The sequence below is a fragment of the Canis aureus genome, chromosome 2 (assembly GCF_053574225.1).
Source record: "Canis aureus isolate CA01 chromosome 2, VMU_Caureus_v.1.0, whole genome shotgun sequence".
In the NCBI taxonomy this organism is placed as follows: Eukaryota; Metazoa; Chordata; class Mammalia; order Carnivora; family Canidae; genus Canis; species Canis aureus.
Genome location: NC_135612.1, coordinates 69,404,187 through 69,422,044, shown reverse-complemented (window position 1 = coordinate 69,422,044; position 17,858 = coordinate 69,404,187).

Sequence of the window (17,858 nt, the reverse complement as noted above, 5' to 3'; positions counted from 1 at the left end):
CTTGGAGCCTGAAGACCTGGATTGTACCTCTACCAATTGTGTTTATATCATGGGACAACCCATGCGACATTTCTGGACCCCCCATCACCTCCATTAACATGTAAATGCTCTGTATGATGTTGCATTGCCATTTCTACCAAGCCATACACATGTTTTATTATAATTATTATATATTGTCATGACCTTTGTAAGGTATTGGGGGAAGCATAATTGAATCCATGATTCCAAGGAGCTAATACCTTGAACTGCGGGAAGATCATGTGATATGACAGATAAAGAGACAAAACCTAATTCCATTTAAAATTGACTCAGAAAACACAATCACAACCTCTTGTCTTCAAAACAAAGGAGACAGCAGTCTTCTTTTTTGTGGTTATACTGGATGTCCCCATGATGCTCAGAGGGTCTTTGACACCATGAAACATCTCCATACCTGGTTTTCCAAAATTTCACAGGACTGTCATCGAGAACACTAAATTTCAGTTCTGAGGAGGAGCTCCTTGAACGTGTTTGCATTTTCCCATGAGCCTATATGTACACATATGGTTCCTTCTCTCAGTTCCCAGTGATCCACCCTGGCCCTGTGCTGATTAGTTCAGATTATCCTTGCCATGGCTTTTTCCCCACTGCTGGAGCTCACAGTCCTCTCTCCTCAGTAACACTTTCACAGTGTGATGGATTTGCTTTCAAAGCTTTTCTTTACTGATGGGTGGTAAATCTTAAAGATAAAGGACCATATACTATTGATCTTGATATTTTTGTGCCTACTGAAGCCCCTGGCTCTTAATTTTGCCCTCAATAAATGTCTCAGGGAATGAAAACAAACAAACAAAAAAGAATAAGGAGAGCAGTCAAGAGGTGTAGATAGTGCAGAGGAATGAAACCAGAATAGGGAGCCACTTTATACCAACATATCAGGAGAAAAGTTGATATATCCTTCCCTGGACATGAGTATCTAGAAGGCTGCCATGTGGTAGAAGAGGGAATATATTTGTCCAATTTGGCCCCAGAGAGGCAGGATCTATGGTTGGTAGGTAGAAGTCAACTAGCACTGCTTTCAAGGTAATGAGTTTTCCACTGGGCAAGATCAAACATGGGTTGGGCAATCCCAAGACACAGACTTTGCATATGGAAGCAACCACTATTTGTGAATAGCAGGGTATAGTTCCTACCCAGAGAAGTCCCTTCTATTTCTAATGTCTCATTTTTCTGCAATTGCACATTATATGGTTCCAGGATAAATGATTTCTAGGGGGAAAAAATAGCATGCATTTGAGAGAGAGAGTTAGTTCAGTATGAGATTCACGAAAAACAGTGCCTTATGTGGGCTGCTGTGATTCTGTTCTGTTTCCTGATTTATTACTCTTATTACTAGGATCTCCCACCAAGCTTTGTGCTCTGTTGGGATTCAATAAGGGTTGAAGTGACTCAGCTCAAAGTTTTGCTCATGACTCTTCTCAAATGCCCTTTCCCTAGAGAGTCCTCCCCCCACCATGCTTCCTAAAGTTGTATGTTCTCCATTACTTTCTGACCTTTTACCCCTTTTGAGTTTTCTTCCTGTCTCATGGGCCCAGTCTGAAATTGTACCATATACCTATTTACTTGTTTGATATCATTCTCTTCAATTTCATTTTAGCTCTAGAAAAATAGAGACTTGATAAATTTTGCTCACCTCAATATTTTCAATACCTAAAGTAGTACCTGACACATGGGTGTATTTAGTAAATATTTGTTGAACAAATGAATGCAGGAAGGGTATTGGTTTCCTTTGACTTGCCTTAGGCTATTTTGCCATGGCAGAAGCATCTAGAAATACCAGAGTCTACCACCTTTCCAGCATCTCCAAATAAAATATGACTGCCATTAACTTCTTATACTTATATTAAAAGGATTACAAAAAGAACATCCAGTCCTCAACATGTACCTTAATGGACACCTCCAATATTCCCTGCATCTGCTTAGGGCACGTTCCTACAGATTCCTGCTTTGTTGATAATCCTTCTGAATCATGTCTCCCATGTGCCCCTCTGCCTCATTCCACTGCCACACTGCAGTCAGGCCACTTTGCATGCTAGAAAATAAGTTCCTTGAAAGCAGAGGTTGGCCTGTCCAATTTGCTATTGCACTTTCAACAATCAGTGTGCCACATGGCAAATGACCATAGGTCTGCAAATATACAATGAATGAATGGACAAAAAGTAAGCAAATGGATGATCACAATGGCTTTCTAATTTATGTCACTTATTTTGCTTTTTTGTAAATTCAAATTATCCTCTTCTCTCAGGCCAAATTGATAGTTCTGAAATTATATTTTATACATGTTATTCTCAAGTATAAATGCTTTTATGACTTTCCATTGCCTGTGTTATGGACTGAATGTTTGTATCCCATGGGGCTGCTGCCTCAGTGGGTCTGGAGTACAGAACATCAAGCCTTAAAGTCTAATGGAATTTGTCTTGATAGACTTGCTTGGGACCCTTCACCTTTTATTTCTTATTTCTCCTTTTCAGAATGAGACTCTACCCTATACCTGCTGCACCATTGCATTTTGGAAGTATGTAACTTGTCTGGTTTTACAAGGTTCACAGCTGGAGAGGGATTTGCTTCAGGATGAACCATACTTTGAGTCTCACTCACATTGATTTAGGAGACATTTAGAAGAGACTGGACTTTAGACTTTGCAGTTGATGCTGAAATGAGCTACTATTTTTGAGCTCACATGGAGCTCAAAATGGAATGAACATGTTTTGCATGCAAAAGGGCATGAATCTGGGGGGTTAGGGGAGCAGAATATTAGGAACTAAATATTTGTGTCTACCCCAAATTCATATACTGGAGTCCTTTGGAGATGAGATGGAGCCTCTAAGGAAGTAACTAAGGTTAAATGGGGTTGTAAAGGTGGGGTCCTGCAATAGGATTTGTGTGCTTTTAGGAAGAGACACCGAAGACCTCCCTCCTTCACTCTCCAAGTGCATGTACCAGCAAGGCCACATGGAGACATAGTGAGAAGGTGGCAACTGCAAGGCAAGAAGAGAAACTTTATCAGAAGTTGGCCTTGTCTGACCTTGATCTGGTGTTTCTAGCCTCCTAGAATTTGGGTAGAGCAGGCCAAGAAGACTAATACACCATGAATTACCAATCCTTCAAATGGCCTCAATTCATCTTTCAATCACAATCTCACCTTCTAGAACATCACATACTCTGCCAAAGAGAGTGGCCTAATGATGCTCAACAACCTAGTGCGTCCCTTTTTTTTTTTTTTTTTTTTTTGCTTTGGCATATGTATGAAGTGGACACTCCATGTAAGTTTATTACATCAAATGAAATTGAATTGAGATGAAGCATGGGGTAGTTTTAATTTTATGGTTTAGAAAGATTTTGAATTAGACAATGTCGGAAATGGATTTTAGCAGTAACCAAAGGCACTCATCTGTTGCCAGCAACAAATGGAGCTCTTCTGTTCCACACTCACTAGCATGCTTAAGGAAAGTGTGTCCTGATAGAATGTGGTGCCACATACACAATGAAAGGCCATGGCATGACATCTGAGACTTATCTGGATGCAAGTCCGTGTTTCCCAAGTTACTATATGCTGATCGTGAATGAATTATTAATCCTCTTCCCTGGTTTTCTAGTTTATTCAGTGGATATAATAATTCCTATTTGCCTGAGAGTTCATCTTGCTTGATAAACAAATAATAAATGAGTAAGAGAATGAATGGAGCAGGGTTTAGTAAATGTAAGAGTTAGGTGTTTTGCCAACTAGCACCAGGCATTCTGCATGCTGGAAGCTTCATAAGTGTTGATGAATCAATGCTTTTTGAGACATGTATTCTGTTTGGCTCTAAACCATCTCACTGAGAGCCTCCAGCCCATCCTCAGCCTGCATTGTATAGTCTGGTGGTAACACAACAAGTACTTGCTCATTCTACTTTTTTTGTACCTCACCAAACTGCATGCTTAAAATGGGTATATTTTATCTCATGTAAATATATGTCAGTAAAATTGATTTAAAAAATATATGTGCAGCGTGTGGGTGGCTCAGTCTATTAAGCATTCGACTCTTCGGCTCAGGTCATGATCAAAGGGTTTTAAATAAACCCTTAAAAATAGAAATAAAAAAATATATGTATATGTAAATACATATATTTGTAAAAATGGTATACTTTTTTATAAATGCATATGTAAAAAGTGAAAGTTTGCCTTTAACAATTTTCATGAATACACTAATGAAATTACAATTCTTTCCCCTAATCTAAATTTTACTTGCATATCATATATGAAGAAAGGTTTCTTAAGAAACTCAGTCATTTTATACTGGGTATCAGTAAGGATGTTGATACTATTTAAGAAAGAGATTTCTACTAGTGTGTGCTGTAATAGAACCCTGGACTTCTCCAACAGAGCACTTAAAAATTGTCATAAAATAATTTATGGTTTTATTCTGTTCAATACCTGTCTTGATTAAATCTTATAAGTCAACTGTGTATACTCACCTGAGTGTAAGCATCATGAGGGCCTGTTCTGAGTCTGCCTTGTTTGCTAATTGTAAAATGAATAAATGAACCAATTAGTATACACTAATTTCAAGTTTTTAACAGCTTTCTGTGGCATACCAGTAATGAGCTAATTATAATTATATCACCTCTTCAGCTAAGTAGGTCTAGTAGGACCAGCGCTTGCCAAACTTCATAAGCACTTAATTGCTGAACTGTTCTTGAAACTAATAACTATCAATAAAAATTATCATATGCCACTTTATACTTTTCAGATTTACTCCAATTAAATCTCTTAACAATCCTGAGCCATAAGCCAAGTTATTACATCTATGTGTATGCCATGCACCATGTGGCTTAACAACCAAAATTTATTTTATGTTGGTTCTGGAAGCTAGAAGTCCATGATCAGCATGCCATGAAAGTTGAGTTCTGGAAAGAGCATCTTTCCTGGCTGACAGCCAGCCTTCTTCCAGTTGTGTCCTCCTGTGGTAGAGAAAGAGAACAATCTCTCTTATGACTTTCTTCTAGGGACACTAATCACATCATGAGGGCCCTACCTTGATAAACTCATCTTTGTAATTATTTCCCAAAGCCCCAATTCCAAGTACCATTGCACTGGGACATTGAGGGCTAGGGCCTCCACATATGAATTTGGTAGGAGACAAACACTTGTCTATACCCTATCACTCCAGTGGGGGTGCTTAGATGCAGAATTACAAACTGAATATTCAAATCGTATGTAAATCAAATGCAATCAAAATGGAGTGAGGCTAGAATCCAACTAAATTCTTCCAATCCCAAATTCTACAAGCTTGCCAAGGAAGCAAGACTTTCATATCTCTCCCTCCAACAATTCTACTATCCAAAGTCATTTTCTTACTATTTCTAAGTGGTCTTCCTCCAACGGACTTAGCTTGGTTATGCTCAACTGGGGGATAATTTTTTTTCCCCAGGGGATATTTGGCAATGTCTGTAAATACATTTGCTTGTCAAAACTTGGGAAAATTGCTGCTAACAGCTAGTGGGGAAAAACCAGGACTACTCCTTAACATCCTACAATGCACAAGACATCCTCCCAGACAAAGAATCATCTGGCCCCAAATGTCAACTATGCTAGGGTTCATCCCTGACCTGGATGAATGAGAGCTCACTGCATGTCTCAGTTTTTGGACTGGTATTCCTTACTTGGCAGACAGATATTACAGAGTTTTCCATCACCTTCCATGGCCTGGACTCTCAGTAACTGTTCATTATTCAGAGAAGTCCCAAATCCAAACTTTGATTTCAACTCTGCTGTTTTTCTGTGTAATCCAATGTAGAAAATATGTATTTTTCCAAGTCCTGTCTGTGAATATCAGGCAGACTGTCTCCAAACTCTGGATTCTCAGGACTGAGGGAAGAGAGAGAGGAAGACAGAATATAAAGGAGGAAGGATATATTTAAAAGAAAAAAAATGGAGAGGAAAGAAAGAAGAGAATGAGAAACACAGTGATTTAAGAGCCAAGTATTCTAGTTCTTGATCCACATAGTTCATATAATTTCATACCCATATTTATATGTTTGGTTATAATAAATTATTTATCATTATATATTTAATATTATGTGATGTTAGAATAAAAGTAATAGCAAATGACAGTAATAAAAGCTAACAATTGCTTGAGCATTTATGTGAATCTCTTTTTTAGTGATGAATCACTAAAGAAACTGGTAAAGATGAAATAACTTATTCAAGGTCATGTTGCTAGAAAAGATCAACAAGACTGGGTTCAAAGTTGTGTCTGTTTACTCAGGAGCTCACATTCTCTGCTCCTGTTTGTATTTAACATTTTCTAGGAGATGTTCAATAAATAGAGGATTTTTTAGAGGGTACAGTCAGGAGTGGGCTGTGTGAAGGGTCAAGGCTTCAAGGTCAAGGGGAGTTCCTGACCCTCACAAGGGCACCAGGATGGTTACTACGTGGTGCTGGCCACCTGCTCAGGGACTGGAGAAGGTTATCTGCTTGGATAAAAGGAGAGTGGAGGGCCAGAAACTTGCAAAGGGACTTGATTGAATGTCCTAGTGGATTAAACGGCCCCTGCCAGAAAGCAGTGAGAAAGTACAATGCTGTGTACTGTATAAATGCTAAATCAGTCATTCTCTGTGGAGCATTTTGTGTGGCCAGCTCTTTAGAGAACATCCAAGGTTATCCCCTACAGCTTGCCTACAGTGCTACCACTTCCCTCTCATCTTCAGAGCCTGCTGTCCAAGTCGGGCTCCCAGGTCTCTGGTTAATTAACCATCTAAGGGACACACTCCTAATAGGGCAGCACATTTCCTTTTAACCACAAGATCATTGTTCCCTCCTCACCGGGTACAGCTGACCTAGAAATAGGTTGTATTGTACCAATGCTGAGACTATTTATTAAGCAACCTATTTTCTGCTCCAGGTCAGCCAACAATGGATGAGCTGGCATAGAAATAGAGGTGATGCCTGTGTCGAGAAGGGAGTTAAGTCATCAGTGAAGCCATTATGACAAAAGGCAGAGGCAGCTGTGTGAAATTGATGGCATTTGGGGGCAGAGGCGCTCACACACTGAGCAGTGGACGGGTTGTAATACCATTTTCCTGTTTACTGAATCCCAATGAGGCTGTGTGTCTTGAGTCTCCTCTGGTAGGCCAGCCTGCACTCTGCTGATCAGCTCATAATGAGTGCTCAGGTTTGGTGGTTCTTATAAATTTGTTAACTTTGGTGGTGCTGAGAGGTAAGCTGGAAACACTTGTAAATTCTCCTGGAGCCACCTCAGTAATCCCCAACCCTCTTTTGGTCCAGGTTCAGTGGTCCCCAACCAAAGTGCTCATCTTTCCATGATTGGCGCACTCCCATGTTCTTGGAATGGGCATCTGGATCTTATCAGGCCCCTTCTGTCACCTTGTAGTATACTCTTGTCATCTCTGGCTTGGATTATTTCCACTTCTCGTTCCTTACTCACTATCTACTACCTGCTTTTCCCTGTATTAGACTAACCTTGGGGCATGATTCCCTGCTGGGTGGGAATTAAGATAGGCAATCAATGGGTAATTGATATTTGTACAGATTGTGACTGTGATAATGACCAAGGAACCCTGAGTATTTCTCGCAGTGCACTGTGTAAAAGCTAATCATATTTTCTCATGTATTAACACATACCTTAAACATTCCTTCCAATCTTTCCACTAATGTAAAATCCTCCCATAAATGCCAACCCTCCAAGTAGTTGACTGATCTGAATCTGAACACTTCCTGGTACAGGAAAACGTACAGAGGAGGAAATGTGTTTTAATCGAGTACTCACACTGCACAATGTCTTTCCTTAGAGATCTTGGTCCATCTTAGGTCAGGGGAGAAAAGGCAGATCGTAAAGAGTATGTAATCAAGCCAATGTGGGCCAGTGTGGAACAGGCACCTCAGAGTTATCCAAACTGAGTGCGGGGGTCAGACTGTTTATGCTCTGACTCCTTTGTTCCTAGGTTAACAGTAGCTGCCTGGTGGGCATTCCCTCCCTGGTCCATCTGCCTTACCCTTGAGCAGCAAAATAAGTTCTCATGGTGTAGGAAAGTGCTTGGACAAGGAGATGCAGATATTGGCCTTGGAAGATGGGCTGACATGTTCTGAAGCAGCCAAGACAAGGGCTACAGACTGGCCCCAAGGAGCATTGGGCACAAATCCTCAATATAAATGCTCAGGAGAAAAGAATCAACTTTTATTGAATCGCTGATAGGAAACACACTTGTGTCAGGTGCTTCACATAGTGTCTTATGCAATTTAACCTTCACAACAATTCTTGGAAGGGATCTATATTCCTGGTTTTCGTTTTCAAAGTTCCAGAGCCCTTAACATTCCTTGAATGCAATAACACAGTGAAATCGAGGCAGTCCTAGGGTTCATTTGAAGGGAGCCCAAACTGCTGCCTTTTCCACATTCCCAGGCATATCTACAGGAATCCAAGCACAAGTCCCTCTCCCACGTAGACAGAAATTGTTCCTGAATGCACAGATTGAAGTGTGACTGAGGAAATGCAGGTGACGGAGGACTGCCAGGTGTTGGGCTGGGAGGAGGTTTTGAGCTGGGGCCCTGTTCCGACTGGCTCTTCTCTTCACTATGGCAGAAACTTGGAAGAAGCTGTAGACACTAGTTGGGTCTGGGTCAGAGACACCAGGCTGAGTGGACACCCAGCTGCAGAGGGAAGCAGAAGGGACACATGGAAGGGTCAACAAAGAAAAAGAGACTGTTTTTGGAAGAGGAGCTAGGAACAGGACAAGCAGCTGCAATCTGACTCTTACCTCAGCCCAGGAGCAAATTCAGCCCAGTCTCAGAGAAGAGCAGGCTGCAAGAGTGAAGCAGAAATCTACCTGACAGGCGCTTTAGAGCTATGCATCGTCACCGTCCAAAAATGCCAGAGCTATTTCCAGCAGCCAGATAATTGTGGTGACATTTGATCAATGAGGGAAGAGGGATAGACCCTTCTTCCTCACAGAAGCTAGGGGCCATGCTCTGGGACTATGTCCCATCCCTTAAACTCCCAGGGAGGGTGAGAGCTAGCAAAAAAGCAAAGATCCTGGGAAGACAGAATGACGGACTGATCACATCAAATGCATGGGGGTGTCTGCAGAGAGCTCTCTGTAATCATGCATTGTCTGCACTTCCTGAGGAAGTGTCACATATTTCATGGGAGTTCTTGTAAGAGTTGTGGAGTGGCAACTTTAGCCACCCTCCCTTTAAGTCAGGGAGATAAAGGCTGGGAAGGGGTAGGGAGACTTCCTGAGTTCAAGCCATGTGCCCAAAGTTACAGGACACGGTGCAGCATGCCTCCCCTGCGTCTCCCAAGCCCTCCCCAGCCTGCCTTTCTGAACCCTGCTTCCTGTCTCTATAAAGCCACAAGGTGGGAACAATTCAGTATTTTCCTTCTGCCCCTTCCCCTTTGGATGTGAAACACATTACTAAAATAATGAAACATTTCACAGAGCTTTTCTTTACAGCTTGATTGAGATCTACTTGACAAATAAAAATTGTGTATGTTTAAGGTAGACAATGGGCTGCTCTGATGTATGTATACATTAGGAGATGATTACTGATAGTGAAGCCGATTAACATATCCATCACCTCACATAATTACCTCTCAGTGTGTGTGTGTGTGTGTGTGTGTGTGTGTGTGTCTGTGATGAGAACACTTAACATCTACTCCCCTTTTTTTTTTATGAAAAACACCTCCTCACTGTTAAAATGCAGGCATGGTGCTCTAAAGTCAGGATGACCGGAGCCCCGGGTGGAGGAATAGAGGGGTCGGTGGGGCCAGGGCCGGGCCGGGGTCCGCCTCACACCAGGCACCCCCCGCCCTGCTGCTGTCGACCCCTCCGGGCTGCGGTGGTCACTTGGTGCTGGATAACGGCCACTTGCCCTGGTCCAACAGCTCTCCCAGGTGGTCCGCCTGCTTCACCGCGGCCTCATGCTGTTTCCGGAGTGTGAGTGTGAGTGCGAAGTTCGAGCTTAAGGTAGACAGAGGTTATGAAATTTAGTAACTTGCTAGATAAGACGTCTAGCAAAATCTCAGTCTGTGAGAGTATGTGATAAACAGAACATGTCAGATTGGAAGTTCTCATGGTGAATCACTAATGGTGGAATTTTAGAGATCACTTGGGTCACTTTAAGGAGGGACTTTGCATGCTGAGTCCTTCCTTTTTGAGGTTGCTTAGATAGCATCATTTAGACATCTAGGTGTCCTCTGGGTTTAAAATGTTTACTAGATGTGTGCTCATGATTATTGATGGGAAACCAAACCACAAAAGAAAGACCGATTCAAGTCACTTTGGCCTCTGATCTCACTTGTGTGTGCTCATCATTAAGTTCAGTTTTAGGACTTGCCTTAATCTTTCAGACCACTTGTTATAACAGGTCATTGTTGCTTTTTTTGTAGTTTCTGCTTACAAAGTAGCATTTGTTTTTTACTTCTATAGTATAGATTTTATCCGATAATAATTTTATGTAGGGTTCCTGAAAAAATATAATTCTTATATTGTTAAAAATTCATTAAATGTTTAAATTAAATTATAATTAAGATATAAGATTAGATTATATTAAAATATAAAACCATTTATGAGTGTTCAGCAATTAAATGCATAAAGTCTGTTTTTGAAAAATTACAAGAATAAAATTACCAATATTTGTGATTATGAGTACTAATTTAATAAAAATCCAATTTCTTTTATTATGAAGTTTATATTTTCATTATATATTTGGAGGTGCCTGGAGAAGAACTCCCAGAAAACCAGTAACATTTTAATCAAGTTTGAAGGCTGAATGAGAATTTGCCATTGGATGAATATGAATGATAACAGATAAATGAATTGGAACTACGCAGCCTGTGACTCTCTCAGGAAAGCTAACTCTCACTCCTTCCTTCTCTTCCTCTTTCCTTCTCTCCCTCCTTCTCTCCATCCTTCCTTCCCTCTTTGCTGACTTCCTTCCTTCCTTTGCTTTTGCCCTCCTCCCCACCCTCTTACCTTATCTTCTTCCTTCCTCCCTCCCTTCCTTTTCTTCCTCCTTGCTGAATTTCCAAGTTCTTTGTTAGCAATTGCTCAGATTCCCCAATCCAACTGAAAGAAAACTAGACTTGAGCTACTAACTCCATCCCTGGCCTTCTGCCAATTAGCTTTTATTCTCCCAAGGTTTAGAATTTATTCAAATGTTATCACAGTGGTGAGTGATAAGGGAGATTTTAACCACTGGGAGGTTAAGATCATGAATGAGCATACGGATTCCCCCAGAGATGGATGATTCTGAACAAGGGAGGAACATCAGAAAACCAGTTCCTCAAATGAACTGTTTTCCATTATGATTTTTTGTATTGTTCAAACTAAATATATTTATGAAATATTTAATGGTAAGGAAGGCTAGGCTATAACATTTTAGAATTGACAGAACATATGGAGACCCACCTAGAAAATAGTATTTCCATCTTTTTCCTGGAGAACAAAGACTTCCTGGAAGACCCAGTTTTGGAGGTGAGACAGTAACACAGCAGGTTGGGTACCACCTTCATTTTATGTGGAATAGCCTTGGCTTAATCTGGTAAATGTAATGAAGTCCTGCAGGAGGTGATAACTCATTGTGATTTATGTTTGCATTTCTCTGATGATTGGAGATGTTGAGCACCTTTACATATACCTGTTGGCTGTTTGTATGTCTTCTTTGGAAAAATGTCTATTCAGGTCCTTTTGCACATTTTTAATGGAGTTATTTGGTTTTTTGTTATTAAGTTGAGTTCCTTTAAGATTAGTGCAATAAGCTGAACACAGAAAAACAAATACTACATGATCTCCCTTACATATGAAATTTTTAAAAAGTCCAACCTTTAAACCAGACACTAGAACGGTGGTTGCCAGGGGTTGGGAGTCAGGGGGTGGTAGAATAGGGAGATAGATGTTGGTCAAAAGATACAGAATTTCAGAATGAATAAGTTCTGGAGATCTAATGCACAGCATGGTGACTATAGTTAATAATACTACTGTATATTAAAATTGGCCAAGGGAGTAGATGCACTCACAGGCAAAGAGAAGTATATATGCTGTGTTAGTACAATATATAGTCCCTGCTTGGTCTACACAGAGGAAAGCAGAGAGTCCACGTGTCCCCTTATGGGGGCTGCATTCTCAGACACAGTGGAACCTGAGCTCTTGTGGAGGCATCACAGAGCAAACAGGACTTTGGCCACTGGGGTTGTCAGCCAAAAGCAATCAGCAGGATGTTGTGCTAAGTGAATGAACTTTGGACAACTCCTTTCTATAACCACACTTCTAAAAGCCAGTCAACCAGTACAGCTGTACTCCAATAGCCAAAATACCAGCCACTCCCCGGCATCCCTACTTCTTAGGGCACCCTAATTTTTCACTCCATGGTTGCCAATGGTTCCCATGTCCCAGTTCTGCTTTGTTCAGAGACTGTGCTTTTGAAGAACTCACTTGATTAGGGAGTGGTACTATCAGCATTTTTTTTTTCTGAAATGAGATGTAGCCTCTTCCTTTGTGCCAGAACAAATGAAACATGCAATATTCAGAAGGAGGAGAAGGAGGATAAAGAGGAGGAGAAGGAGGAGGAGAAAAATGTCCTGAACTGAAGAAAACTGAATCTGCAGATTAGAAAATTTATGTAGTACCAGGAAATAATACTGAAATATCTAAATATAATGAAAGTCATGAACTTCAATTCAAAAGAAAGCATTCCAAAAAGTGTAAACATAAATAAATATTACCTACCAAGGGAAAAAAAAAAAAAAAGATGAACCCAACCATTTTTATACTTCTCTTAAAAAAAAAAGTGGTACTGAAAAATTTGGAACATATCTGAGTCCCAGGAATGATGAATGTTACCAAAGACTTGATTTCTTAAACAGAATTTTGTGTGTATGTGTGAAATTTAGAAAAAAAAAATTAAGATAGGCATGATCAACTGAGGAATGATATCACCCTTCCTAGGAAGCAGATATGACCTACTCAAAGATTACCTGGTAATAATATTACAGAAGAAAAAAAAGGCCTTGAAATGCCAACAGAGCAATATACCTGGGTGTGGAATAAGCATCAAGACCATTGATGGAGCTCCAGTATCTGCTGCGCTGCACAATCCACACTGTGGTAAGGTGCATGGCCAAATAGTTCCTTGAGAAGGTATAAACCTCTACTTATAACAGCATTTCAAAAATGTTACAGAGACAGATACAGAACAAAAGCAAATATCACTACTTTCAGAAAGAAGAAATATGTAATATAAAAGCAGAATGATCATTTGAAAGTATATCAGTCTACAATCCAAGACAGGATTTCACCTCTAAATAAAGCAGAAAGAAAGAGGAAAGAGGAAAAATATGGAAATCACCTCATTTTTCAGGTAGCGAGTCAATAAAATTTCTTTGGGGGAAGCAATCTTTTTTAAAACTCTTTTTAAATAAAAAATATATGATTTTCTGAAAACATTAGATATCAAAGAGAATTATGAATAAGAAGTCTGAAAAATAATAGTTTCATCAACCAACAGTAATCAATATTATGATTTTAAGTCATAAAATCACTTCAGACCACCCACTGGACTCTGGGTGAGATCTAAGTATCTGAAAGGACCCCTCAAGATCCATGAAGCTCTGGCTTCAATCTATCTTGACAACTTCTTTTGCAAACCTCATACAGTTCACCCACACTTCAGGGATCCCGAGTAGCTTGAGCTTCCCCATTGTACATCACTTTTCTCTTCTGCACTTTGCTTATGTTTCTCCTTGCCTTTCCCCTCCACTCTCAATCCCCTTGCCTTTCCCCTGCCTCTCTAAAGTGGGCCGCTCAAAGAGCTCCAGATGTCCTCAGATTAGGTTAGGTGCCCCTCTTCCTACACCTGCCTAATATTGCATGTAGCACATTGGGTGATAATTACTTGTTGATGATATACGAGATGCTGGAGTAAAAAATATATATATATTTGGTTTTTCTTGGTGACCCCAGTGCTTATCACATTTCTAGATGGCAAATAATTTGCTGCACAAGTAAATAAACTTTCAACAGAAGCTCTATGCCTCCGGCCAGCCAGCTGACCCGCTCTAACTACTGTGATTGCTCCCATTATTCTCAGATGCTTCATTTGAAGCCTATTGAAAGAACTGTGTGTCCTAAGCCTGTTTTCAAATATCTGAATGACACTTATTTTGGTCAGAATACACTTATTTTGTGCTAGAAATTGTCAAGAGCAAATGAAATCCAAGTCAAACTGCTGATTACTTTTTTTTTCTCTTGCTTTAAATAGAAAGTATTGTGCCCCCCAAAATAGGATTGTAGCCACTTTGCTCCAATATATTCCTGTATTGTTTTGTCCTGGCTGTCACAACACTTGTCCCTGGTACTTTCAAATTCTTCATCTTCTGTTTCTAGAGGAATCTCTGAATACAAAACAAAGAAATCAGTGAAGCTTTCATTCAAATGATGATTTTTGAGATAATTAATGAGATTCCAAAGAATTTCAGTGAATCTTAGATCTGCTAGCAAGATTTGTTAAGAATGATCAAAGGGGTGCCTGGGTGGCTTAGTCTATTACACTTAAGTGTCTGACTCTTGATCTCAGGTCAGGTCTGAATATCAGCTCAGGTCTTGATCTCAAGGTTGCCAGTTCCAGTCCTGCGTTGGGCTCCATGCTGTGTGGGGAGCCTAGTTAGAAAAAAGAAAAAGGAAAAGGAAAAAAAAAATCAAACTCATTGTTGGGAGTAGTGAATAGATGTAGAGTCCAAGAGCTTGTGAAACATTTGATTAATTCAGGCCATATAAATAAAACAGACTCTAAAAACCTTGAATTTATAAAAATTCCATAAGGAAAAAAAAAAGTGGGATTAAAAAGTACCTGATAAGGAAGGAAGTGGCAAAGGAATCAGTTTTTTAAACTGTGGAATTAGCTCCAGGGAGTGGTTAGAGGCGTGAGGACTGGTGACCCAAGGTCAGTTGTTCACTGTGTAGGTTTGGGGAAGAGGAGGAGAACAGGAATTTCTCCAGGGAGGTGTGGGCATGGAATGCTATCAGTGCTCGAGCAATAGGAGGAGGAAGGGACGATATTTCTGGAGTGTTCATTATGTGGGCATTCCCACAAGTATTGTATGAGAATGTGCTCATTTCATACGCACCCAGCCTTAGAGGGAGACCATACTCTTCTTCTGACTACACATTTGAGAAAACCGAGGCTCAAATGTAGTTTACTGGCAGGGTCACAACTAATAAGTATCAGAGCTTGGCTGGAAACCAGCCCCATCTAATGCTTTGGTGCCTGGAAAAGAATTCCATGAAAACCAATAACATTTTAACCAAGTTTGAAGGCCGAGTGAGAATTTGCCATTGGATCAACACGAATGGTAACAGGTAAATGAATGAATCTGAGCTATGCATCGTGACTCTCTCAGGAAAGCTAGCTCTCATTCCTTCCTCCTTGCCCCCCTCCTTCTCTCTTTCCTCTCTTCTTTCCTCTTTTCTTCCCTCCCTCTTTCCCATCTTCACACTAAGTACATGAACTTGCATGAATTTTTGGAAGTGTGGAGGAAAGGCCAGTGGGGAGGGGGGGTGTAAAAGAAGAATTTAAAGGGGAAAAAAAGGCAGGAAATTTTTCATAAAAAAATCTATATAGAACAGGACACATTAACAATGTTTCTGTTTATCTGTTTATCTTTTTGTTTGAAAAATTACAAAGAGAAATGGATTTTTGTTAAAGTGGTCCACACTTTCAGGAAAGAAAAGAACATGGATTTTTTTTTAAAGCTATAAATAAATCTATGGGAAGAAAATGAATTGTTCGTGTTACAGATAAACATCTATTATATTGTTGGACGAGCTCACCAAGGACACGTGACCACCAGTTGTGACCCACAGGATGGACCCAAGTGCTCAGGTGCTCAGGGGTTCTTCACTCCATCCTGTGTCTTTGGAACATATATTCTGTTTGCCTCATCTGCTCCCAGAAGCTGCTCCAAGGACACAGCCTTGAGATAATAATGCGGCCACCTGGACTGGGTATGTGGCTGAACCCACTTAAGGTCTCTATATAAACTTTTAAGATTTGGTGGGTAGTTGCAGAGATTACTCTTCTTTTTAAAAAAAAAAAAATATATATATATATATATATTTTATTTATTTATTTATTCATGAGAGACACACACAGAGAGAGAAGCAGAGACACAGGCAGAGTGGGAAGCAGGCTCCATGCAGGGAGCCAGTCGTGGGACTCGATCCCGAGACTCCAGGATCACACCCTGGGCTGAAGGCAGGTGCTAACCCACTGAGCCACCCAGGGATCCCTGAGATTACTCTTCTTAATGCCACTCAAGATAAGCCTCCTGTATAAGTTCCCTTGCTTACTGTACCTGCCACCTCCCAGCCTGGAGGGGCCACTTCTTTATTCGGTCTCTCCTTGCTTTGCTTGTATGTTTGAGATCACACCTGGGAAGCTCCTGGATTTTGTGAATCAACATCTATGCTCATCAGCTGACTCTCTTGCGGGTCCCAAGAACACGAGGGTTATTCTGTGTAATATGGAAATGTGTGTGATTATCTCAAAAGTGTTATCACACACCCAGGAACCCAGCGCGGGCAGTTTCAGACACATGGTGGGAACGGAGCCCAGCAGAGAGAGGTGGTGTGCATCTGTCTCACAGGCTAACAACACTGGCCTTCACCAGTTACACGTTACAACAATTTTCTCCCTTTCTCTGGCTTACATTTTTTTTTCACTCATTAGTAGTATATTTAAATAGTAGAAATTCTTAGTTGCAATGTGGTATTTTCCATCACCCTGGTTTTTTTGGTGTCATGTTAAAGAAATCATTCTCTGCCCTGACTCATGAACATGTTCTCCAGGATTATCTTCCAAAGTGTGCTTTTAAAAATTATATCTTTCACATTGTGGTTTTAGGGAGGACTGGAATATTGTTCAGAGAAGTTTCACCTCTCACCTCCCTCCCCTCAGGGGTGAATCACTGAGGGTGGCCTGGGACTTACATTTTGGTCAACAGAATGCACTCCCATGATAGCAGCGGAGGCTCAGATATGCCTTGTGTGGTGCTGCTAATTCTGCAGACATTCTCCGTGAGAAGAGCCTGCCAGGGGTAGCAGCTGATTGAAGGAGGAGAGCAGATGTGTGAGACAAGCCTGGACTTCATCTGCATCCTGGAAACAGGCCCAGTGACCCCTGATGGAAGCAGAGCAGCCCCAACCAACCTACAGGATGGAAAGCAAGCAATGCATTATTGTTGTAAGGCACTGAATTTTGTGCTGCTCTGTTGCTCTGTTCACTGCATGATCGTGGTGATAGCCAGGTGATAGTTCATCTATGTCCAGCACAATATAAGTGACAGCCTAGCAGGCACCCATCTTTGTATTCCTCCTAGCCCGTCAAGGTCACCGAAACTGCCTATGGACATCTTCGTTGCCTGTCCCAATGTAGCAACCTGGCCCAGGATAAAGGCAACGCAAGCCTTTGCTTGAACTTGGCTCAGCCATTCAGGACTCACTAACTGTTAGCTCTTTGATGAGTTTTTAAATTCTAATTTCCAGAGTTTCTTGTGCACTGTCAGCATTGGCTCCAATTACCTAGCCCGTCGCTATTGGATGGGCAACAAAGACAGACTAATTTTTCAAGTGTCCTGAAAGGACACCTGAGAACAGATCCTTCAAGAAACCACCCATATGGCCATCTGCTGATTTGATGAGAGCTATGTCCTCTTGTGCTTGATCTTTGAACAGTTGACTGGTTGCCATGGGCCATCACGTCTTTCGGCAATCTCTCTGCAATGTATTCTCTGCGGTAGTGATGCACTCCCCTCGGATTCAGGC